This window comes from Phaseolus vulgaris, chromosome 2 (assembly GCF_051622355.1).
Source record: "Phaseolus vulgaris cultivar YP4 chromosome 2, ASM5162235v1, whole genome shotgun sequence".
NCBI classification, from domain to species: Eukaryota; Viridiplantae; Streptophyta; class Magnoliopsida; order Fabales; family Fabaceae; genus Phaseolus; species Phaseolus vulgaris.
Genome location: NC_143499.1, coordinates 27,909,221 through 27,936,417, shown reverse-complemented (window position 1 = coordinate 27,936,417; position 27,197 = coordinate 27,909,221). Strand labels below are relative to the sequence as shown.

At 37.8% G+C, this 27,197-nt stretch overlaps 1 pseudogene; it reads right to left on the bottom strand.

Annotated features, from left to right (window-relative positions):
- Positions 1 to 24,360: 24,360 nt before the first annotated feature.
- Positions 24,361 to 25,305, bottom strand: LOC137809309 (uncharacterized; annotated as a pseudogene).
- Positions 25,306 to 27,197: the final 1,892 nt, after the last annotated feature.

Here is a 27,197-nt window from a genome sequence, read left to right as displayed (position 1 = left end):
ATAACTAACTGAATTGCATTTTTGGTGCCCTAACCAACTTTCGAAAAACCTTTCGGTAGAACAAAAATAAACCAATTCTTTTACAGAGAAACATATTTATTTTTGTGCAGTATTCTGATTTTTGAGAAAACTCTAAAAAGTTTTTTGAAAAACATTTAATCACTTCATGTGCTTGATCTTACCACCTTGATTAGGAATCTAGGATAGGTCATGTAGCAAAAGGCAATGTTAAACACACACTAGCCTAAATACAAGATCAACTAAAACACATTACAATCTTCAAAGCAAACAAGCTATTTTCTACATCAAACACACACTAAGACTAGGTAGAGAAGAAGTTTCATCCATCTCCAACATTATATTGGTGTTCCTCTTGAGCAACACGAATGTCTTCTATTTCAGTAACATCTGCCACTATCCCAATGTTTTTTTGGCAATAGTCAATGCTTATTTCGAACAAGTTAACTCTTACTCTACAAAAGTTTTGCACCTCTAATCTTTCTAATCTTAAAGCTGAAAACAGATTGAAATGGATAATTAGCATTAATTACTTCATAAAAAAAGCTTGCGCAAACTGGATTAAACATGGTGACTCAAACTCCAAATTCTTTCACTCTATCATAAAGTGGAGAAGAATTTGATGAGAAAAAACGCACGCGGAAGCAACACACATAATCACGAATCAACTGCAGAAAATAAACAACACAAAATTTAACGTGGTTCGGTCACCAACTGCAACCTACATCCACACGGGCAACTATTAGGTTTTATTTATGTCTTGTTGCACCCCAATTACAAGTACAATGATCTCTTTAAATAGAAATTATAAAGGGGACACAATGATTAAACCCACTCACTAAACATGGTGTCTAGTCAACCCAGCCCAGTTAGTCCTGGCTTCATGCCCAACAATCTCCCACTTGAAGCCACGAAACAATGTTCACCTGCGCTTCAACTGCGTACATGTACTTCTGTAATCTGTCGACAAAACTCAATGTTCCACCTGTAGTTGCCACCATCTTTCTTAATCATTTTGAAGACTTTGTTAAAACCCCCTTGAGTTTCAACACGTCAGTCACTGACCCGTTCTGTGTTCCTACCGGCTCCCACTTACAGGAACTGCCAGATCCTGGAATAGCCTGAGAAGAAACATACTCCATATTAAACCATAAATTTTCTGGAGATGTTTCAACAGCTGGAATACTGGTTCTCCTAACCCATTGTCGTCTAGGAACCTCAGCTGAAGCACGACCCGTGCTCCCACTGCCATAAGTACCTCTGACTGGTCTACCTGAACCTTTCCATGCTCGTTCATTTTGAATCTGACCTGTAGCTCTAGGTTTCTCTCTTGTAAAGACAACCCTCTTCTACCCACAAGATTCTGTGAATCGGACTTTGTTTATCTTTTGAACTGGGATGGTTACTCCCTCAGACGGTAATCCGACCATATACAACGAACCTCTCTTTCTTCCGCAGGCCATGACAAGATTTCTCTTGACGACCTTCCACTACTGATTTCCGAACTTCACTTCATGTCCGTGTTCGTCCAACTGCCTAACAAAAATCAAAATTTTTGTCAAGCTTGAAACAACTCTGACAACTTAAAAGTCCATAAATCAACTAGTGTCTTCAACACTATGTCACCCATGCCCGTAACATCTAAAGTTCTATTGTCTGCCAGTCTTACCTTTCCAAAGTCTCTAATAACTAGATTCTGCAATGCTTCACTGTTGTGGGTAGCATGAAATGAAGCACCAAAATTCATGACTCAGGAATCCACACTGCTATCCGCGCAACAGACTAAAAGGTCCTCGTCCGCGAAGTCTTCTGCAATGTTGACTTGTTTATCATTTGGGCATTGATTCCTGAAATGTCCCACCTCCTTGCAGTTCCAACATGTTACTCTTATGCAATCTTAAGTCTTTGACTGACTCCTTCTTCTGATCTTCCTCCCACTACCTCTGATATTTCTCTTACCTCTGATGACATTTAGCGATTCACTAGATAATTCCACATAACTCCTTCTTCTGACGTTCTCGCCAAGAACGAGATCACGAATCTTCTCAAAACTGAATCCATTGGATCTCGCTGAACTTGCAACTGCTGTAACCATTCCATACCAACTATCAGACAAAGACAATAGCAGTAAAGCTTGAACTTCATCATCAAACTTAATGCCCACTGACGAAAGTCTGGCTAAGATCAAATTGATGTGTTTAGTAAATGAATTGTCATAACTCCCTACTGCAGCGAAAAACAGTCACACCCCGCGCCTAACACCACAACGTTACTAATGCACCAGTAGAAAAATGCACGCGCCACCCTGCGTCTTCCGTCACTGTCATCGCATTGCACCTCCGTGTCGTCTCGCTCACCGCAAGCACCTGTACCTATTCGTCGCGAAACGCAATCCGCCGTCGCACTTGCGCACTCCACCGTACTGCATGTACACGACCCTACTACGAGCAAGTCACATGCACAACGTCGCGAGCCGCCACCACTCCTGTCGCGACCCACACCACTGCATGTCGCACCGCCTACTGCGCGCGCCTGCCGCGAGTCGCATGTCTGGGCTGTCGCGAATCCTGGGTCGTCGTGAAACCCTAGCTTTGGGACGTCGTTGTAGCCCCTGCGAAACCCTAGCTTTGAGACGCTATTGCCACCTCTACGAAACCGTAGCTTTGGGACGCTACTACAGCCCTTGCGAAACCTTAACTTTGGGACCTTGCTGCAGCTGCAATTTTCACGTCTTGAGTCAATTAATTTCTGCTGATCGGATCTCTAGTGTGTAAACAAACCAAGCTATGATGCCACTTGATAGGAAAAAACGCACGCATAAGCAACACACATAATCACGAATCAACTGCAAAAAATAAACAACACAGGATTTAACGTGATTTGGTCGCCAACTGCAACCTACGTCCACACGGGAAACTATTAGGTTTTATTTTTTGTCATGTTGCACCCCAATTACAAGTACAATGATCTCTTTAAATAGAAATTATAAAGGGGACACAATGATTAAGCTCACTCACTAAACATGGTGTCTAGTCAGCCCAACCAGTTGGTCCTGGAAGTTCTCCCTATTTATGTTGCAATTTGCTGACGACACTCTCTTCATCTGTGAAAACTCCTACACCAACATTTTCACTATCAAGGTGATTCTAAGGTGTTATGAGCTTTTGTCTGGTTTAAAGATCAACTTTCACAAATCAAAATGGGAAGGTATTAATGTTGACAGGAGTACCCTAGAAATCTACGCTAAAACTCAAAAATGTAATTCCATGAAGATCCCTTTTAAGTACTTGGGGTTAGAAGTAGGAGGTAACCCAAGGAGGATACAGTTTTGGGAACTAGTTGTGAACAAGTCAAGTGTTAGACTTAGTACATGGAAAGGGAGATATCTTTCTTTGGCTGGCAGGATTTGTCTTATCAAGTCAGTTTTTACTGCTATTCCTCTTTTCTATTTATCTTTTTATAAAGCTCCAGTAACAGTGTGCGAAAAGATTGTTAGTATTCAGAGGAGGTTCCTTTGGGGTTGGGGAATAGAACTCAAATCAATCTCCTGGGTCAGTTGGGAAAAAGTATGTAAACCTCTGGATGAAGGAGGATTGGGGATTAAAGATGCCAGGAACAAATCAATTGGTTATGGGAACAAAGTTAGATTTTAGGAGGATGCTTGGGTAGAGAATGTGAATCTTAGTACCTTGTACCCTAGACTACACTCATTATCTTTGGATCAGGGTCTAAAGGTGGGTGAGGTTGGCGAGTGGGGAGAGTTAGGGTGGCAATGGTGGCTTAACTGGAGAAGGGGCAAGTTTGAATGGGAATCTATGTTGGAGGATGACTTACTAAGATATTTAGCAAAGGGGGTTCTGAAAAAGGAAGCCAACGATTGTATTATGTGGGGAGGGGAGGTGTCAGGGGCCTTTTCGGTGAAGTTCGCCTATGCTTGTTTGACTAACCAAGATTCTGGCACTAAGGAAGGCATCTTTAAAATGCTATGACAAACAAAAGCAACGCCAAAAGCCCAAACCACTACTTGGAGGATCCTGCTAGATAGACTTCCTACAGAAAGCAATCTCATTCGGATAGGTGTACTTATTAACTCTCCATTATGCGTGTTTTGCCAAACCTCGAAAGAGTCGACCCATCACTTGTTTTTTTGTGAGTGTACACATACTCAACGAGTATGGACTCTCTGATATAGATGGATAGGTGTCGTGCTGGCACAACATAATGACTTGAAGTGTCACTTTGAGAATTTTCACTTAGTGCACTTCACCTCAAGTATGGAAAAGTATGTGGGTATCAATAGTAAGGTGTATTTGGGATCAAAGAAACAGGGTAATTTTTAAACAGGGGATTTCATATGCAAAAGAAATCTTTCACTCAGCGCAACTATTATCTTGGTTTTGGTTGATTGTCTGATTGGATCCTAAATCCTAACCAATGCATACGAAGTGTTGACTGAAAGGAAGGAGGGTGTGTTGGGAGCTTTATTGGGTGATACCGGGGGTGGAAAGGTTGGAGGTGGAGCATACTGTTGTTGTTTCGGAAGAGGGAGAAGGTCTGTTGACCTGTATATGTGATTTCGCCTTGGAAGAAATCAGAATTTTGAAGGCAATGGAAGGAGTTAACATTTTCTTGGAGAATAATTGGGTGGGTGTGGGTGTGCGACAGTGTTTAAGTTTAAAGAACTCCAAAGTTAGGGGTTAAGTATTCATGGAACAGCAATACATGTCTTATCAACGAGGGGTAATGCCATTTTGTGAGAGGATTTCTGGAGCCCCCTACACTATACAAGGCTAACCATGTGCAGTAGAAGAAGTGCTGGGAGAGAAGATGTGTAGAATGCAGATTTTCTGTCAGTTGGATCCAACTCCAAGGCCCTTGTGGTGCAGGTTTGCTGGGTTTCATTTTTCAGGTTACTATTTGCAGCTGTGGAGAGTTAGCTAACGCTGTAACGACTCACACAGAATCATGGGCGTAAGATGTGGTCATCACAATACTTGAAACATTTCCCCTTGAATTGAGCATTACAAGAGATGAAGAGCAGCTAACAGTGGTGGACCGGATACTCCTTTGGTTTGGCGGGATGGACGGAGGTCCTTGAAGTATTCCTGGAGCTAGGAAAAGCCAGGGCACTCTCTCATGCTTACTGTCTATGCTGCTAGGAGAAAAGGCTCTTGTGGAGGAGAGGTTGTGGTGCTTTTAGGGCCTGAATTTATTTATTTTTTTCGTTCAACTGAGGGGCCTATGAGGTGTTGTTCTGATGTGATGCAATCAATCTTGTAGGTGCAGGGCAGGGGGAACTATTGTTTTGGAGCCATAAGAACGAGCATTTGGAGTGCTACAACCTTAGTGTATTGCTATCCCTGTGAGACTATGCAGAACATGAGATGCACTCGGTGGTGGAGGGAAGATGAAGGGATGCTGTCAAGGGCACAACAGGGCAGCTTGGGATGATGAAGGACTTATGTTGGCGTGCGGCAGCAGTAGAGCTTATGCATGGGAACCCTCGGGAGCAATTTTGGCAATTTTCTCTACTTTTTTAGTAGAACCCATGACAAACTAAAAGGGTTTTAACCACTGTTTAGGCACTTTTTCTGCATAATTCTGCAGCACTCATGGCAAACCAAAATCTATTATGTGGTTTTGGTGTGTTGAGTTGAATGTCTTCTTTTTAATGTGTTGATTTTTGATTCTTTTACGAGTTGAAATACTCCTAAAATATTCCTTTAATTTTATTTTATTTTTTTATTGATAAAAAAACATTAATTACTTCATAAAGTGCTCATAATTGTGAGAAACTTCAAAAATAAGAATAGAGAAGAAAAGAATAGAATGTTAGAACTTACTGTCAGGAATGAGTTGTTGTAGACGTCCAAATCCAGTGCCACTAGGGAATGCAGAAGGCATGTGTCCCAATACATATAAGGGCCTTAGTCCATCATCGGATTCATGGGTCAGAGGGAGGTGTGGAATGCGATGGATTAAACTCAAAGCCACATCTATCTCATCAAACCAACACCAAACACACAGTTCAATAAGTGTGAGAAACTCAATTATATGTAAGTTAACTAAGTGTTATTGCTTACCAAATATTTCAGCAGTGATGCATCGTGCAAGAAGCAAAACTCCAGTGTGGAACGCTTCCAACGGAGTTTGAGAGTAGAGATAGTGAGTCATCTCTTTGTAGCCCTTAGCAGCAGAAAGAACAGAAATTTCACCACCTTTGGTCTTCATAGTTAAAAGCTTCTTCCCTACCATGAATGAATAAAAAATGTCGTGTATTTTTAATGTAGACGTAGTGTCATGCCACTACAGTTTTGAAAAATAAGTTCTGTATTTCTAATGTTAAAGATTTATTTTTTACTAGTGATTTATTTATTAGTCCCACATGAAAATATTAAATTTCCTAATAACATTAATCTTTAAGTGGCAAAGAAATAAGGAACTTCGTTTAGTTAATTTTAAAAAAAATTGAAAGTTTTTACAAAATCTAATAAACTAATAATTTTATGTTAATGAAATACAATAAAAAGTTTAAAACCTTTTAGTTAAAATTATTTTTTAAATTACTACAAAAAGTTTTCACAGCAATCATCACATTATCATCTATTTCTTGAAGATGTTTTCTAGGACGCAATAATAGGTCTTTTAAGGTTAGAAATGAGTATTTAGGAGGGATATAATGACATGACCCTTTGTTTTCTTGGGAATTTTCATTACTAATAAAAATGAATGATGGTCCCTATTTGACCGGTCAACTCAAACAAAAATATGTATGAAATTAGCACAGACTTATCTTTTATTGACTAATAACTTTTAGGAAAAAGTTTTGTTAATACTATTGAACAAACCTTTATAATATTATTATAATATTTTAAATTAAAAATAATTTTATTAAAATATTAATTTATTTATTTGTTAAGAGTGTGATATAGAGTATTTTATGTATATGTCAAATTTTAATTAAAATGAATCTTTAATTAACACTGGGGAACGATATTCATTGACAATTTATTGTTTGAAAATGTTTTATTAATACCTCTATTCACTAACACAAATTTAACGCAGCAGACTTGATATTGGGTGATGATGTGGTAGTCGAATATTTTGTCATTCTGATAGGAGTGATGTGGCTAAGTGTAGTTTTGTAAGGGTGCGGAACCGAGAGAGTTTCAAATGAAAGGGAAGGTCGAACGAAAGGGACAAAGAAGCAGTGACCTCATTGCTCATTTGTGGGCCATATATTATATCTATGGCAGAACTGAACACCCGTCCTACTAGAACTGGTTACCCAGCCACAGGTTCCTCCACATGTTCTAGCACACACAAAACTGATTACCCATGTGCATGTAAGTGGTTATTTTTGTGACGTTTATAGCTACTCACTCTTCATGAAAAAATATTCAAAAAAAAATTAAATATGGATCATGTTAGATATTATTAGATATTATTTGATATTATGAGATATTATAGATATTGTTAGATATCTCATATTTATGTAATGGGCTTAGCCCATATGTTTCTTTTTCCTATATAAACATAACCCTATGTGTTCAATATACACAAGGGATTTATCCTATTCTTTCTTTTCCTTTAATATGGTATCTAGAGCATAAGGTTAGGGTTTAGGGTTTAGGGTTCAATTTTTATTGGTGAACCCACTATTCACTGGAATTTTCCAGCCACCACCCCACTATCTCGCCGGACCCGCCGCCGGACCTTTGTCGGACCTTCGTCGAACCCTTGTCGGACCTTCGTCGGACCTTCGTCGGACCTTCACCGGAGCCGCCGCCGGAATCTCACCGGAGACGTTGCCGGAATCGCTGTCGGAGCCTTCATCTTTGTTGCTCCCGCCAATTAACCGGTGACTGGATTTGTCCTTATCTCCTATGGCTTCTTCCGCTTCCGCTGCCACTATGGCTTCTTCCGTTGCCGCTACCACTGTGGCTTCTTCTGCAGTCATTTTGCCGGATTCATCTATTTATACTAATTACGTCAATGTTAATCTTTCCATTGACAAATTGGATGGAACCAATTATGATACTTGGGCATCAGATATTAAATTATGGCTTAAGAGTCAAGGTTATGTTGATCATCTTACTCATCCTACTCTTACTGAAAATGAGGTTGTCCGTTGGTCAAAAATTGATGCTCAATTATGCATTGTTATCAAATTGACCATTCACTCATCTTTAAAACAAATTTTTCGTATCTATGAGACATGTTCAGAAGTTTGGGAACAAGCAAAATTATTATACACCAATGATACTCAACGTCTTTATGGTGTGTGTCAAAATCTTCTCACAATTGTTGCTCCCAAACGTCTTGATGGTACAATGGCAGAATATCTAGGTAAACTTCATGCTCTTCTTCATGATTTTAATGAGTTATTACCTCCTGCCTCTACTCCTTCTCAAGAACTAGAACAAAGATCCAAGTTCTTCATGTTATTGGGTTTACATGGTCTTCCTGATGATTATTCTCACGTTCGTGATCAAATTTTGGGATCTCCTATTGTGCCCAATTTTACTTCCACTTGTTCTACCCTTTTGCGCGTGCCAGGTAAACACACCGCTGATATAACGTCTCATGTTGATGACTCTTCTGCTTTAGTCTCTCAGCATAATGATCGTACTCGCCCTCACAAGTCGGGCAAAGGGCGTCACAAGTGCAATCATTGTGGCAAACTTGGCCACAAAATTGACAGATGTTATGCCTTACATGGTCGTCCTCCTAGATCTGTTGCAGTTGCTCAAATTGCCCCTGTGCAACCTTCTACCATGGACCATACTTCAATTGATACCCCAGGCCAGCCTGCTATTTTTAATGAATTTCTTAAATGGTATGAGGATCGTCAAAACCCTAGTTCCACGGCTTCTGTTGCACATTCAGGTACATCTTTTGTTGGCCTCACTCACTCCACTTCCCATGGCCCTTGGGTTCTAGATTCAGGTGCCACTGACCACATTACTGGTAATAAATCTTTTTTCTCTTCCCTATCTACTACGGGTTATTTACCTTCAGTTACCATGGCCAATGGATATAGGGTACCATCACATGGTGTTGGTACTATTAATCTTTTTTCATCTTTATCTATTGATAATGTTCTTTATGTCCCTGGGTCTCCATTTAATTTATTATCCATTAGTCGTCTCACTCGTTCCCTTGACTGTGTTATTTCTTTTACCAAAGATTCTGTTACTTTATAGGACCGGAGTTCGGGACAGATGATTGGCACCGGATGTGAGTCTCATGGACTTTATCAACTACAAATCTCTGCACATGTTAGCGCAATTATGGATTCTCCATCTCTCATTCATGCTCGGTTGGGTCATCCTAGTCTTGCCAAGATGCAACAGCTTGTTCCAAGTTTGTCTAATGTGTCTACTTTATCGTGTGAGTCGTGTCAGTTAGGGAAACACATTCGTAGTTCTTTTCCCCGTAGTGTCTCACAACGTGCTTCATCTCCTTTTGCCTTAGTTCACTCTGACATTTGGGGACCAAGTCGTATTAAGTCTAATTTAGGATTTCAGTATTTTGTTACTTTTATTGATGATTATTCAAGATGTACTTGGGTATTTTTAATGAAAAACCGTTTTGAGTTGTTTTCTATATTTCAAATATTTTACAATGAAATTAAAAATCAATTTGGAATTTCCATCCGAATTTTGCGCAGTGATAATGGACGTGAGTATCTTTCTCATTCTTTTAAAAATTTTATGGCTTCTCATGGTATTCTTCATCAAACTTCATGTGCTTATACACCTCAACAAAATGGGGTAGCTGAGCGCAAGAATAGACATCTTGTTGAAACAACTCGTACTATTTTAATCCATGGTGATGTTCCTCAGCGTTTTTGGGGTGATGTTGTTCTTAGTGCATGTTATCTCATTAATCGCATGCCATCTTCAGTTTTAGATAACAAAATTCCTCATTCTATTTTATTTCCACATGACCCTCTCCACTCTTTACCTCCCAAAGTTTTTGGGTCCACATGTTTTGTTCATAATTTTAGTCCTGGTCTTGATAAATTATCTCCTAAGTCACACAAATGTGTCTTTTTAGGGTTCACTAGATCACAAAAAGGATATAAATGTTTCTCACCATCTTTAAACCGTTACTTTATTTCAGCAGATGTCACCTTCAGTGAATCTTCCCTTTACTTTAAGTCTTGTCTTTCTCCTTCAATTTCTTCATCTAATCAAGTTAATATTCCTCTTGTTGTGCCTAGTGCACCTAACAATTCACCACCGCCGCCAACTCTTCAGGTGTATAGTCGTCGTCAACCGTCTCATCATCCATCAGCAGACTCTATTCTGGTGCCAACACCTCATCCCCCTCCAGCTCCTATAGTTGAACCTCCGACTGTTGAACCTGATCTTCCTATTGCTATCCGTAAAGGTATACGTTCTACTCGTAATCCCTCTCCACATTATACTGCTTTGAGTTACCATAGACTATCTCAACCCTTTTATACCTGCCTTTCATCTATTTCTTCTGTATCCATTCCAAAATCTGTAGGTGATGCCTTAGCTCATCCTGGTTGGCGTCAGGCCATGCTTGATGAAATGAATGCGCTTCAGAATAATGGAACTTGGGAACTTGTTCCTTTACCATCTAGGAAATCTGTTGTTGGTTGTAGGTGGATTTTTGCTATCAAAGTTGGTCCTGATGGTACTATTGATCGTCTCAAAGCTCGTCTTGTGGCTAAGAGTTATACCCAAATTTTTGGTTTAGACTATGGTGATACTTTTTCTCCAGTAGCAAAGATGGCCTCTGTTCGCTTATTCATAGCTATGGCTGCTCTTCGACAATGGCCTCTTTATCAACTGGATGTTAAAAATGTTTTTCTTAATGGGGATTTGCAGGAAGAAATTTATATGGAGCAACCTCCCGGTTTTGTTGCTCAGGGGGAGTCTTCTGGATTGGTATGTCGTCTTCGCAAATCCTTATATGGCCTCAAGCAGTCTCCTAGGGCTTGGTTCGAAAAATTTAGCAATGTTGTTCAACAATTTGGTATGACTCGCAGTGAAGGAGATCATTCAGTTTTTTATCGTCACTCGAGTGCTGGGTGTATCTATCTTGTAGTATATGTTGATGACATTGTTCTTACAGGCAGTGATCACCATGGCATCTCACAAGTAAAACAACACCTTTGTCAACACTTTCAGACCAAAGATCTTGGCAAACTCATATATTTCTTGGGGATTGAGGTAGCACAATCCAATACTGGTATTGTTATCTCTCAAAGAAAATACGCATTAGATATTTTGGAGGAAATTGGGTTGATGAATTCGAAATCTGTTGATACTCCCATGGATCCCAACGTCAAGCTTCTACCCAATCAGGGGGAGCCTCTTTCAGATCCTGAGAAGTACAAGAGATTAGTTGGAAGATTGAACTATCTCACTGTTACTCGTCCTGATATTTCCTTTGCAGTCAGTGTGCTGAGTCAATTTCTTAATTCTCCATGTGAAGATCATTGGAATGCAGTCATTCGTATAGTGAAGTACATTAAAGGCTCTCCTGGAAAAGGTTTGTTATATGGTCATAATAACCATACTAAAGTCGTTTGTTATTCAAATGCTGATTGGGTAGGATCTCCATCTGATAGAAGGTCAACTTCTGGTTATTGTGTCTCCATTGGTGATAACTTGATCTCTTGGAAGAGCAAGAAACAAAGTGTTGTGGCAAGATCTAGTGCAGAAGCAGAATATAGAGCTATGGCCTCGGCTATTTGTGAGCTTATTTGGCTTAAATAGTTACTTAAAGAATTGCAATTTGGAGAGGTTACTCAAATGACACTGATATGTGATAATCAGGCTGCTCTTCATATTAGCTCAAATCCAGTTTTTCATGAAAGGACAAAACATATTGAGATTGATTGTCATTTCATTCGAGAAAAGATTATATCAGGAGATATCAAGACTGAGTTTGTTAATTCAAATAATCAATTAGCAGATATTTTTACTAAACCCTTACGAGGACCTAGGATTGATTACATTTGTAACAAGCTGGGTACATATGATCTATATGCACCAGCTTGAGGGGGAGTGTTAGATATTATTAGATATAATTAGATATTATTTGATATTATGAGATATTATAGATATTGTTAGATATCTCATATTTATGTAATGGGCTTAGCCCATATGTTTCTTTTTCCTATATAAACATAACCCTATGTGTTCAATATACACAAGGGATTTATCGTATTCTTTCTTTTCCTTTAATAGATCATATATTACACCGGTTGGTTGGCTTAACCGATATAATATGGGTCATATATTAATTTCATGACAGAACTGGACATCCACCCTACCAAACTAGTTACCCAACCACAGGTTCCTCCACATGTTCTGGCACACACAAAACTGGTTACCCGTATGTCTGTAAGTAGTTACTTTCGTGGCATTTATGACTATCCACTCTTAATGATAAAAAAATCAAAAAGTTTTTGAATATGAACCTCTAAAGGGATAATATATCTCACTGCTTTTTAGTTTTTTCTGTTGTAACCACATATTGGTTATAACTCTTTTATATACACTTGTAATTATAATCTTTGATATGAATATTTGATATACATTTTCCTTTTCTCAAACTCTCACTCTGATTTTACTTTTTTACCCTTTACCTTCCTCTCTCTTCACATGGTATACAGAGCTATTTTTTTTTCATCATGTCTTCCCCTTCTTCTTCTTCTTCGGCTACCAATCTTGAAAATTTTTCTGGTGTTTCCTCCTTTACACCTCATACTTTCTCTACTCCAATTTCATTGAAATTGGATGATGATAACTTTCTTCTTTGGCAGCAACAAGTTACTGCCATTGTACATGATCTCAATCTTTCACGATTCTTGGAGGAGTCTTCATCACCTCCAGAATTTCTCACTGTTGAAAATTCAAAATCGCCCACTCTTAATTCTCTTTTTCTTCGGCATCAGCAACATGATCACCTTCTTGTTGCCTGGCTTCTCGCGTCCATGACAACACCAATCTTGACGAAAATGGTGGGTCTTCACACAGCGTATCAAATCTGGAATAAACTGCATACATATTATGCAACTCAGTCTCGAGCCAAAATTAAGAAACTCAAGGTACAATTACGCAATCCTAAGAAAGATTGCTCTATTTCCACCTATCTTCTTGATCAAAAGAAAATCGTGGATACCCTTGCCGCTGTCGGTGCCCCAATCTCGATCGATGATCAAATTGAAGCTATTCTGGACAGCTTACCTGACGAATATGACGGTTTCATTACTTTTGTCACCTCTCGCATCGATCCATACACAGTGGAAGACATTGAGGCTCTTCTGCTTGCTCAAGAGGAGCGTTTTGACAAACATCGATTGTTGGATTCTGGTATTGTTCAAGCACATATTTCAACAGCTTATTGGCAACCGTTAAACCCCACATACACCAAACCATGGATGAATCAAACTCACAGAGGTGGTCGTCGTGGTGGACGACCCCCAAATCACTTCTCTGGAGCGTCAAATCAAATTTCTGGAATGTCAAACAGAAACCCTAATTTCAAGATCCAGTGCCAAATATGTGGAAAGATGGGTCACACAGCTCTCCGTTGTTGGCAAAGGTATGACACCGATTCAAATACCTCTATCAATGCTAATGCTACTGAATTTTTTGCTTCAGCGAATGAATCTGCTGAACCATCTATTTTGGGAGCACCATCTACGGTCACCGATCCCCTCTGGTATCCTGACAGCGGTGCTACACATCATCTCACAAATGACTTCAATGCTTTTACCACTAAATCCAATTATAATGGCACTAAGGATGTAAAGTTAGGTAATGGTTCAGGTACTCCCATTACTCACATTGGTTCTGCCACTTATATTACTCCTTACCATAACATTGTCGTTCATCTTCATCAACTTCTTCATGTTCCAAACATCACCAAAAATCTTATAAGTGTTTCTAAGTTTGCTAAAGACAATAATGTCTTCTTTGAATTCTATTCAGATTACTGCCTTGTCAAACAACAGGATACAAAGTGGATCATTCTACAAGGAAAACTTAAAGATGGTCTTTATGTGTTTCCTCCGTTTACTCACAAACTCAAACCTTATGTATGCAATATTAGTGTTAATTCTGTGTGTTCTAAGTTTCAACTATGGCATAATCGCCTTGGTCATGCTTCCTATAACACTGTGACCAGAGTAATGAAATTGTGCAACATACCATGTATTAAACACTCTGTTTTTTGTGAAAATTGTACTATTGCTAAACATTACCAATTACCTTTTCATGATTCTGAAACTGTTTATACTTGTCCTCTTGAACTTGTTTTTGCTGATATATGGGGTCCTTCTCCATATTATTCTTCTAATGGATCTCGGTATTACTTAGCCTTTCATGATGCTTATTCGCGCTTTACATGGCTTTATCTCATATCCTCTAAATCTCAAGTTTTTTCAGTTTTCCAGCGTTTTAAAATTTCTGTTGAAAAACAAACTGGATGTATATTAAAAAGCTTACAAACGGATAATGCTAAGGAATTTCTTGCTCTTACACCTTACCTGCATAATAATGGGATACAACATAGGCTAACTTGTCCTCACACACATGAGCAAAATGGCTCAACTGAAAGAAAACATAGACATGTTGTTGAAACAGGTTTAGCCTTATTATCAACTGCCTCTTTACCTTATAAGTTTTAGGGAGAAGCTTTTCTTACTGCAACTATTATTATTAATCACTTACCATCTTCTGTGCTTAACAATCGTACACCTTATGAAGTTCTTTTTAACAAGAAACCCACTTACGAATTCTTTAAAGTCTTTGGTTGTGCTTGTTATCCTTTGCTTAGACCGTATAATCATTATAAGTTTGAATATCATGCTTCTATATGTCTGTTTTTGGGATATGATTCCAATCATAAAGGGTACCTTTGCTTGTTGCCTTCTGGTAAGACCATCATCTTTAATGAAATTTTTTTCCTTTTTCTCTTGCAAATAATCCTTTCTCTATTGATTCTGATTTGTCATCTTCTACTCATTCTAATGTGTCTCTCACTGTTATTCCTTCACCCACCTCTTTACCATCTGCTCCTAATAATAATAATTTTGTTGCTCTTGCTTGCACCTATATCTTATGAATCTATGGAGTCTTTTTCTTCTCCACCTGTTTCAGCTTCTATCGTCAACAATCATCCCATGGTGACTCGTTCCAAAGCTGGTGTGTTCAAACCCAAAATATATCAGGTTAGTACATCATTTGTTGAACCTCTTGGTTATAAACAGGCTTTATCTAATTCAAACTAGTTTAAAGCAATGCAATATGAATATAATGCACTTATAACTAATAACACTCGGACTCTAATGCCTCTTCCTCTTGGTGCGAGTGTCGTTGGGTGCAAGTGGATTTTCAAACGCAAGTTGCATGCTGACGGGACTTTTCATCGCAACAAAGCACGCCTTGTAGCAAAAGGCTTTACTCAGGTTCCTGGCCTGGATTATAGTGACACATTCAGCCCTGTTGTTCGACCTACAACAATTCGAATTGTTCTTGTTTTAGTTGTTTCCCACAATTAGCCACTACATCAAATAGACATTGACAATGCTTTTTTGCATGGAGACTTACAAAAACATGTATACATGGCTCAACACCTGGTTTTGTTTCATCTGCGCATCCTGAACATGTATGCAAACTGAACAAAGCTATATATGGTCTAAAACAAGCTCCTCGGTCCTGGTTTCAGAAGCTTCATCACACTCTTACACAAATGGGTTTTCAATCTTCTAAAAGTGATTATTCTCTGTTCATAAAGTTCTGGATGGTAATGTCTTACTCATTCTTGTCTATGTTGATGACATTCTTATTACTGGTAACTTATCTACTGCAATTCAAAAGTTTATTTCTGCCCTACAAACTATTTTTCCTTTAAAAGATCTTGGCATATTGCATTATTTTCTTTGTGTTCAGGTCTCATCACTACCAGATGGTAGTTTATTCTTGTCTTAGGAAAAATATGAAAATGATCTTCTGCTGCAAACTGATATGCTTCATGCCAAATCCCAGCCCACACCAATGATTTCTTCTTTGCGGTTAACTAAAGATGGTAGCACAACTGTTCCAGATCCCACTGTTTACAGATCTACTGTTGGAGCACTTCAATATCTCACTATCACACGTCCTGAACTTGTTTTTTCTGTGAACAAAGTTTGTCAGTTCATGCATGCTCCTCAAGAACACCACTGGAAAGCTGTGAAACGGATTCTAAGATATGTTGTTGGCACCACTGCGCACGGTCTCCATCTTCATCCCTGTTCTACATCATCCATAATGGGGTTCAGTGATGCTGATTGGGCAACTGATTTGGATGATAGACGCTCCACAACTGGCTAGAATGTCTACTTGGGAAAGAATCTTATCCCATGGTCTTCTCAAAAACAAAAGGTCGTCTCTCGAAGCACTACAGAAGCTGAGTATCGAAGTGTTGTTGTTGTTCTCGCCGAGCTGTTATGGATTCAATCCCTTCTAACATAACTCCAACAAGTTTTCTCTCCTCCTACAACATACTATGATAATCTAGGAGTTGTTCTTATGGCTGCCAATCCTGCATGCACTCTAGGACTAAGCATTTTGAATTAGATTTACACTTTGTCAGAGAGAAAGTTCAACAAAAACACATTCATCTGGTGCACATTCCTGGTCAATATCAAGTAGCTGACATTTTCACTAAACTTATTTCAGGGACATCCTTTTTTAATTTTAGGAGTAAACTTATGGTGGAACACATCCCCACCACAAGTTTAAGGAGGGATGTAAAGGGATAATATATCTCACTGCTTTTTAGTCTTGTCTGTTGTAACCACCTATTGGTTATAACTCTTTTATATACACTTGTGATTGTAATCTTTGATATGAATATTTGATATACATTTTCCTTTTCTCAAACTCTCACTTTGTTTTAACTCTTTTACCCTTTACCTTCCTCTCTCTTTACAGAACCATATATTATATTAGTTAAATGACTTAACCGGTGTAATATGGATCATTCTGAGTAAAAATACATATATATATATATATATTATTAAGAACCATTGTAATATATTTTTTAACCTTATTTTAAAGTTCACATCTCACTGCTCATTCGTGTTATTATCTTATTTTAAATTTGTCACATCAAAATACAATTTCACTGCTAAGTAGTTGTAAGTCCCATTAGAATCACTATCTCTTTCATACCCACATGTGATTCTCCTAGGATCCATATCTAAAGTTTTCCTTTACTTGCAATCACTATTACTAAATATCCTTGTATACCTTACCACCAATGTTTTCCTCGTTCCATTTATCTTCCCAAAACAGGAACCATGATCCATTGAAACAGGAATTTCTTTTCATTATCCTGTTTAGTCTTGCAATCGTCTCCATTTCTACTTTTCTTTGTCTACCGTATAGGATAACTTGTCTCACTACTGTTTAAATTTGTCGTATTAATTTTAAAAGGAACAAAAGTTAAAAAACATATGAATCAAACATGGTCGATAATCTTTGAATCTGAATTTTACTAATTTTGCTTGCCCTGTTTAGTTTATTATGTGTCAGGCCAAATTAATTTGGATCCTAATTTTATAGTCCAGATCTATTTTGAAACATGACATATTAAGGAGCTTTTGAATTTAATCGTTTTGCAATAAAGTTATTTTTATGTTAAGGATTATTTATTTACTTTTTAAAAAAACCTTTTCGTTTTTTTAATATGACGGATAATCTATATGTGATGCTAAATATTAGATAATTCAGATCACTTGTACGAATTGAATGAAGCCAAAAAAATTGCAATTTTTTAAATAACATAGTTTTGAGATTTTCATTAAATAGGAGACAGGCTGGAGGAACAACCTAGTACTTCTTTCATTAAATTATCAGAATTTAATTTTAATAAATATTTAAAAAAAGAACAAGTGTGGAGTTAAAGACAAACATGGTTTTACTATTGCAAGTGGTGCAACTGGCTCACACATGGTACGTATATATTATCAATCTCACTATTAATAATCTGATCAATTCAACTGTGCTATAAATTTTCTATCCACTCAGACATGGACCCAAAATATATAATTGAACTCTTCGAGTCAAGCTATGTATATTAAAATATAAATATGATTTCATATAATATTTTAGATTTTGAGTTGTAACATAATATTAGTTATCTTTAATTTTTATCTTTTATGTGCTATATAAATAAGACACTCAATAATAAAATGTAAGTGAGTACATTTTCTTTTTCTTTAATGAAATATACAAAACTAATAACACACAGTAAAGTTTTTCATTACAAAACCAATAAACCCAAAACTAGTGGATTATTTTGTAAGAGAAATTGGGCCTATAAAAAACAGGATTTATGTACTGAGTCTTGAGATAAAGCACTAATAATTGTTATTCTAATTTATAATTTATAATGACAAAGTAACATTCATTATTTTTAACTGTCCCGTGTTACTAACTTCTACTTTGTAAGTTATTATATAGTAAGCACTTTTTACTTTTGTCATCTAACTAAATATAAATAAACTACTTTTATTATAATTATTAAAAAGAACGTATTTAATATATATTTTTATGAATCTAACATTATAGAACTAATAAATATTATATAAATAAAACTCTACACTTTTAAATACTCAATAAGAAGTGTATGGGTATTAATCATCGTTAATTTATTAGTCACGCTTGTGTCGCACGCGTGGGTCAATGTTTAGGTAGAAATAAAGTTAAACCGAAGGTTTTTAAATTAACAACTTGTATAGCTCTTTTTTTTTTAATATACCTCTTAAACTGTGAAAGGATGAATTTTAAATTTTAAACTTAATGTTTATTAGGGAATCATAATAGTGTTTATCTACTAATCCTGCATCATTTCTCGAAATTTTCTCCTTTCATATGGTAACTTGTTTTCTATTCAATAAAACAATTAACATCGCGGACTTTTACCTGGGAAAAAACAAGTCTCGTGAACTGCAAATTAAATTATAATAATCCATTATTTTTAATTGAAATTACGAAGATTGTAATTATTTTATTATATTTTATTCTTACTCTGCTTTTGTCTTTTTGTTATTTATTAACTATAAAAAATGTAGTAAGTTTTTTAAATAAATATAATTATCCTTCTAATAAAATTCCTGTGTCATTTCACGTATTTTGTTTTCTATTTCAATAACATAAGTATTATCACCTGCCAGAAAAAACAAAGGTAAAGGCCTCCTAAACTTTTAAAATAAAATTTGTATTGGGAATGGAGTTTTATATTCAAAGAAAAAAGCACTAGTTATACCCTGTCACATATAATTTATGCATATTAATTACTCTCGAGATTCAATTTTGTCTTTAAAATAGAGCCTGGTTGGCCAAAAGAAAAATCTAACAGAAGTTAACTTACTCATTATTTAAATTTTTTGTTTAATTAAGGTTTAATTACTGAAGTTCCTGAATCGTTTTTTGTTCCTTAAGTTCTTGAATTATTCTCACACGTCCTGGAACTGTTTTTAATTGAAATCTTAGATAAAAATAATGAATCTTTGAAATTTATTTTAAAAATAATCACAATACAATTTGTGACGGCTCTAAATATTTTAATAAATCAATTAAAAAATTGCATAAATTTATATATGTATTATTTTCTTTTTGTTTGATTTCTTTTATGTAAGTAGTAAAATATGAAGTAAAAGAGTGGTGTGGTTAGATATGTAGCACAAACACTGACACGGACACTGATACGACACGAACACAAAGATACGTAAAATCTTTAAAATATAGGACACGAGGATATGAATCTATATGTTATATAAATTGACAATAAAGATTTATGTGCACAAGTATGTTCCAAATTATTTTTTAGAGTAGAAAGATGATTTTCATGACTAGTTAACAAGGATTTGTTTCTTATTTTTATAATCATAATAACAATTTATACAATAAAGTTTGAATTTTTAAAAAAATAATGTATTTTTCCTCTTTAAAATTGTGTTAAAACCGTATTAGAATTGTCAAAAATCTAACAAATACTTTTTGAATTGGACACTTCACGGATACATGTTCTACAGGTGTCATATAAGTGTCGGTGTCTGATACTCGTATCGAACACCGACACACCATTTCAGATAAATGTCCGATAGTTAGTAAAGCGGTTAGACGGTGAAAAGTAAAGTTTATTTGGATTATGATTGGTGGGTTGGAGTGAAAAAATAATAACAATAAATACACTAGAGCAGGAAAAATAAGGAAAACTAGAAAAAGTTATCAATTTCCTATTTTCTCTTTTTCTTCCTTCTTTCACTCCAAAAGTTTCTTTCTTTATTCATATATTTGTAGATTTAATAAGTTAAAAAAAATAATTTTTAGGATTTTTTTATTTGTAAATAAATAATAATATATTAATAGAGGAGTATGAGAAAGTATATGGGCTTAAAAATCGAATAAAAAATACACATTGATACTATACATAGCTGTATGGATGACAGAGATATTATTTTTGTATAATCTTTGCTGGAGGTCATGTCATATCAAAAAGAAAAGTAAATTATTTTGGAACCATGAATTTTTAAGTTTTTTTATTATATGGATAATGTAGATCTATAAGAGGAATTTTGTGCAGTGTTCAGATTTGTTTGGCTATTTATTATATGTAGCCTTTTCATAAAACTTATATATATATATATGCTAAAAAATACAAAACACCGAATATTCAGATACAAACATACTTTTGAAATGGATCTTTTCTGTCATTTTGTAAATTCACGTAACCTTCCCCATTTTTTTAATCAGAAAAAAAAAATATAAATGAATAGAAAACTATTTAAAGTACTTCTATTGATTTACAAATAGTTAACGGTAAGAAAATCAAAAAATTCTCATCCAAAATAATCATAAACCTCATATACTTTATTTAAAAAATGCTATTATATAATGGAATGTTATTGTTTCTGCCGGTTGACCAAATCGTTCTTTGTGTGTAGCTAAGACCTGGGTACCAAGGATTCATTCTTCTTCGTTCCAAACTTTCACCCTTCACCGTCGTGAATACCTGAAACAGAGAGAACAAAGGGCGCCCTCCCGGCCGTTTGCACTCCGACGCTTAAGTCAGTACTGGCAGAAAACACTGTGCACCTTCGTATCGGAACACCACAACTACAATGTTCAGGAGGTGCGTAACTGAATTCTAATTGATTTCTCTCTCGTTCTCAAGTCACTCGTGCGTACACTGTGTAAGCGTCAAATGATTAGAACGTACCTTAAACTCCTGACAATGAGAACTTTTATACCTTGTTAGTGCTTCTGCCACGTGTCTCCTAACTTAAGCGTAACTCTGTGCGGGAGGCCTTACAACGCTGTAACCTAACTTAGGGAAATCCCAGCGTGTAAGTCTCCCTTCACGAAGTACAACTGGCGCGCGATGATCCCTCAAGCGTCAACTCATACGCCCAATATCAGAGGGTTCATCCAGGCTGAGCGTATACTTCCCTCGCAAGTCCCATGCATGCCGATCGCCGCTAGAACGAGACTCTACCGAGTCATATTGGTTCCAGTTGTTCTCTAGCGGTGGGGCGTACTACCGCTTCCCTACACCTTTATGCATGGTCTTGGCGATATGGGCTTCTCTACACTGATAGCTGGGATATGGCTTTCAAGCCACCCTTCTGACTCATCTTCCTCTTCGGGTGTCGAGGAGTCCTCGACCCTTCTCCAAGCCGACACCTCCTCGGTCCTCTTCCACGTGAGCCCAACGAGACTCTTTCCTAACCAACTGAACCTCCAGCGTGGGCCCCTCCTTCGGGGGTCCCATGTCTTCTTTGGTCAGCGGTCAACCGACCCTCAGCCTATCTGCGATGTTGGACACTGCGATGAGGTCTTTTAGCTCCACCACAAAGTTGTGCCTAACCGGCCTGTACGCCCCCTCGCCTGGGGCTTCCACGCCTCGTAGGGGCGCTTCCTTTCCTGACCTCTCCTTCTTGTCGCGGCTTCATTCACCCTGGCGGGCTGTGCACGCGACTGTGCTCTAGGGCGTGCAGGTGCAACACTTGCACGTTTCTCGCACACCTCACCTTCCGTCGCAATGTGCTCCACTGCGCGACACCATATTTCCACGAAAGTTTTGGGGCGATTCCTGATGATCGACTCACAGAATGGCCCAGGACAGATCCCCTTCCTGAACGCGTCCACGATCATCGGCTCTTCCGTGGTGCCAACCTTCACCACTTGTGCCCCAAAACGATTGATGTACTCTTTCAACGTCTCCTTCTGATACTGCTTCACGTCGAAGAGGTCATACGGCACCGGCGGGGGAGCCTGGTTCGCGATATACTGCTCCCTAAACAGCTGTGAAAGTTGCGCAAAGGAGGTCACGTGACCATCTAGAAGGCTAATGAACCAGTCCATTGCCATACCTGTCAACGTGCTCATGAAGAGCTTGCACCTTACGGCGTCAGAACCGCCGACAAGCATCATATGCATATGGAACGCAGTGAGGTGCGCCTCTGGATCTTCCATTCCCGTGAACATCACCTTCGGACCTACGAACGTGTGAGGGATCACTACCTCCATGATAGACTGCGAGAATGGCATAGGAAACTCCCTAGGTTGTGTAAAACACTCGCGATCCTCTGTTTCACGATTCCTAGGGTGGTTGCGCAACCCGCGACGCAACTCTTCGTTCGCACGGCACAACTCTTCATTTCTCGTCTGCGACGCTGCAAGATCCACCTGAATGCGTTCTTGCTCCACTTTCAACGCCGTCATCGCCTCTTGAAGGCCTTGCATCATCTCCATGACCTGCTGCAAGGTCATGTCATCACTCTGCGCGCGTCGTTGAACTATGCCTCGTGGTCCTCATTCTTCACGGTTTCTTGGAAAATCTTAAACTGTTACTGTGAATCTTGGAACTTCCTTCGGTAGAACTGAACGAAACTTGAAGATTATCGGCGAATCTTGCAAGAATCTTGAAAAACCTCCACGAACCTCACTGTCGCTACCGAAACTCGAACTACTTGCTGTGGGATTGTTGTTTTAGATCAGCCCCACGGTGGGTTCCAAATGTTCCTGTCGGTTGACCAAATCGTTCTTCGTGCGTAGCTAAGACCTGCATATCAAGGACTCCTTCTTCTTCATTCCAAACCTTCACCCTTCACCGCCGTGAATACCTGAAACAGAAAGAACAAAGGACGCCCTCGCGACCGTTTGCACTCTGACGCTCAAGTCAATACTGGCAGAAAACACCGTGCACCTCTGTATCCGAACACCGCAACTACAATGTTCAGGAGGTGCGTAACTAAATTCTAACTGATTTCTCTCTCGTTCTCAAGTCACTCGTGCGTACACTGTGTAAGCGTCAAATGATTAGAACGTACCTTAAACTCCTGACAACGAGAGCTTTTATACCTTGTCAGTGCTTCTGCCACGTGACTCCTTCTAACTTAAGCGTAACTCTGTGCGGGAGGCCTTACAATGATGTAACCCAACTTAGGGAAATTCCAGCGTGTAAGTCTCCCTTCTAGAAGTGCAACTGGCGCGAGATGATCCCTCAGGCGTCAACTCATATGCCCAATATCAGAGGGTTCATCCAAGCTGAGCGTATACTGCCCTCGCAAGTCCCATGCATGCCGATCGCTGCTGGAACGAGACTTTACCGAGTCGTATCGGTTCTAGTGATTCTCTAGCGGTTGGGCGTACTGCCGCTTCCCTACACCTTTATGCATGGTCTTGGCGATCTGGGCTTCCTTACACTGATAGCTGGGATGTGGCGTTCAAGCCACCCTTCTGACTCATCTTCCTTTTCGAGTGCCGAGGGCCGAGGAGTCCTCGACCCTCCTCCAAGCCGACACCTCCTCGGTCCTCTTCCACGTGAGTCCAACGAGACTCTTTCCTAACCAACTGAACCTCCAGCGTGGACCCCTCCTTCGGGGTTCCCATGTCTTCTCTGGTCAACGGTAAACGATCAACCGAGACTCGGACGGTACAGTTATTAAAAGCAGTAAATGTTGTAGGTGGCATCCACTTACATAATAATCATTAATCTAATCAGTTTGCATATGTTCATCAGATGTTAACTCAAGACAAAGGTAAGAATGTTTGCGTTGAGATACTGGGAAAATGACAATGTTTTCTTATACAAAATAGGCAAGGTTTATATCTTAACTCATCAACACACTTACTACAAAAATAACTAATCATTCCACAACATCTTCCTAAACCTGGGTAACATCTCAAACAAAGCTATATGTCCACAAATCAAATACCAATCCTAATTGGATTATCAATTAGGTTATTCACGACTCTTCCGATTAAACCCTGGGGTGCTGAATTTTGGCGACTGTTAGATGGTAGAAATAAAATAAACGGAACACTTACCAATACAGCGACTGCTAAAATTGAAGCTCTGATACATTTTAGATTTTTGTAGAGTTATAGCAAGTGCAGCACAGAAAGCAACCATCATGGACACTAGGGACACAGAAAGGAACCCAAGACCTGACATTATCTTGGTGGGCAATCTTTCTAGGAAATCTATTTCAACGTAATGCCATATCTGAATGTCAACTTATATCAATACTGTAATAATAGCAGCAAACAGAGAGATTATATCAGCAACAATAAACACAATAAATGCTTTTTCATTTATGAAAATTGGTAACCTCCTGGGACAGTGAAGAGTGCAGTGACTAGAACACCTGCAAAGGTCTCAGCTGTTTCTTTTGCCCATTTCTTCCCATCTTTCATCAGCTCCTTGTGCATTTCAATAAATATCTCACTAGGCTTTTTACCCTCGTCATTTCTCGCCTCTCTACATTTGAGATGCACAACTTCCTGTACGCATTCATTTCATCAATGTTAATGAATGCATAGACTATTATTGTATTTCATACATTAATTGCACTAGTGAGAGAAAACTAATGAACATGAATGCACCTTAAACCATTGAATTTCTTTTTACATTTGCAGAGCAGCACCGGGTCTAAGATTCAGATCAGATAAAGGTCCTAATTGTGTTGCCAAGTGCAATAGGTTATTGCCAAACATGTCTGTGCTATAGTTAACTATATCTTTATTACCAGAGAGTGTATGCATGAATTGGAACACTCTGGGTTTGCGATGAAGAATTGCATACGAAAATATGTCTCTTCCATAATTGTCCATTGCCCTTAAGAGATCATGTTAACCTTCCTCATAGCATTTATAAAGTCAACATTTCCATGTTTTGTTGCATCCAACATGGCATCGTACACCGAAGCTTCCCGTAGCTGTGAATAGTTAAACTTCGCAACACCTATATTTATAGTACCTCAATATTTCTAGAATTTCATTCCCTTGATTATTATGACGTTTCAGTTCACATGTATTAATAATAGCCGATTCTGAAACAATGTGAGGAATTAAATTAAGTAAGTAGGAAAAAAAATTACACATAATTTGGTCGTACTTGGAGAAGATTTGAAAATTTGAACCAACACAACTTCATATCTATATCTATAGATAGGATTTACTGTCCCAATTTGGTTGAATTAATATATCCAAATAGTTACCATTATCTACTTTAAAATAAAGTTTAAGCAACTTCATATCTATATATCTATAGATAGGATTTACTGTCCCAATTTGGTTGAATTAATATATCCAAATAGTTACCATTATCTACTTTAAAATAAAGTTTAAGAAAAAATTATTATTAGTTCAAATTTTGGAAAAAATTTATAAATTCCAAATAAATGGGTGTTTTTCATCCTATAATTTTAGTCACTTAGTTAACTTTTCAAATGAATATATATGGATATTTAGGAGTTAAAATTGGTTAAAATCACTTATGGATATGTTTACATTTCGAAAATCCCTACTTGGAAATATGTCATAAACGCTAAAAGATGAATTGAAGAGACAAAGTAATACTTACCTTAAAGCTTTCCAACGAGATCGATTAAAGTACCTGGAAAAACCAGAAGTTTATGTCAGCCGCATATCTTTTGTACTTAATAGTGTTGTTATAAACTATTCTAAAAAATAATAATTGAGGGGCTAATTAATGTAAGTGAAGACATTAGGTAAAAAAAAAGAGTGATGTCTTGCCATTTGTGAAATTGTAAAATATTGTTTGTAAAGATTAAGAATCAGTGGCATTAAAATATGCAGAAGGCATTGTTGATTTTGACTTAATCCCAAGTCCCACATCGGTGGGTTCATTGTTTGGGAAGGAGGTTTGAGGGTTATAAATTAAACGTTCCTCCTTCACTGTTAGATATCCCAATTTGTAATATCTTCTCCCATAATAATAAAAGTGAGTTGTTTTTGTTGTGCTCAAAGATTAGGCTAAACATGTCGAACTCCGTTAACAATTTTCGGGTGTGTTTTTTTTCCTCTTTATCTCTTTTATTATTCCGCTTTATTTATTCAATATTATTTGTCGGGTAGCTCTGTTAGGGTTCTGTTTTAGTGGGAAAATCACCCGTTTTTCCCAACAAGTGGTATCAAGAGCTGAAGGTTCGCCCTTGGGTTGTTTGAAATTATTTGTAATATTGAATATTATATTTTGAGTTTGTAATGGCAAATCAAGAAGAAGAAGCGAAGGATGTATCCAGAGTGTTGGGCTCCTCTTCATCATGGTCGAGGTTCCCGGTGTCCACCTTGAAATTGGCGGTGGAAATATTTGATGGCACTGGACATTTTGGCATGTGGTAAGGAGAGGTCTTGGACTCTCTTTTTCAGCAGGGTCTTGATATTGCTATTGAAGGAGAGAAACCAAAAGAGTTAGAGGAGAAATATTGGAGCATCATTAACCGGTTGACATGCGGAACTATTTGATCCTGCCTGTCCAGAGAGCAGAAGTATGTTGTAAAAAACGAGACTTCTGCACACAAACTGTGGAAGGCATTTGAGGACAAGTTTCTGAAGAAGAGTGGTCAGAACAAGCTCCTGATGAAGAAAAGGTTGTTCCGATTTGACTACCAACAAGGTACTACTATGAATGCACCCATCACTATGTTTAATCAATTAGTAGCAGACCTGTTGAATTTAGATGTGAAGTTTGAGGATGAGGATTTGGCTTTGATGTTGTTATCATCTCTTCCTGATGAATTTGAACATTTGGAGACTACACTCCTTCACGGGAAGGAGAATGTGTCGTTAGATGTTGTTTGTTCTGCTTTATATAGTCATGAATTG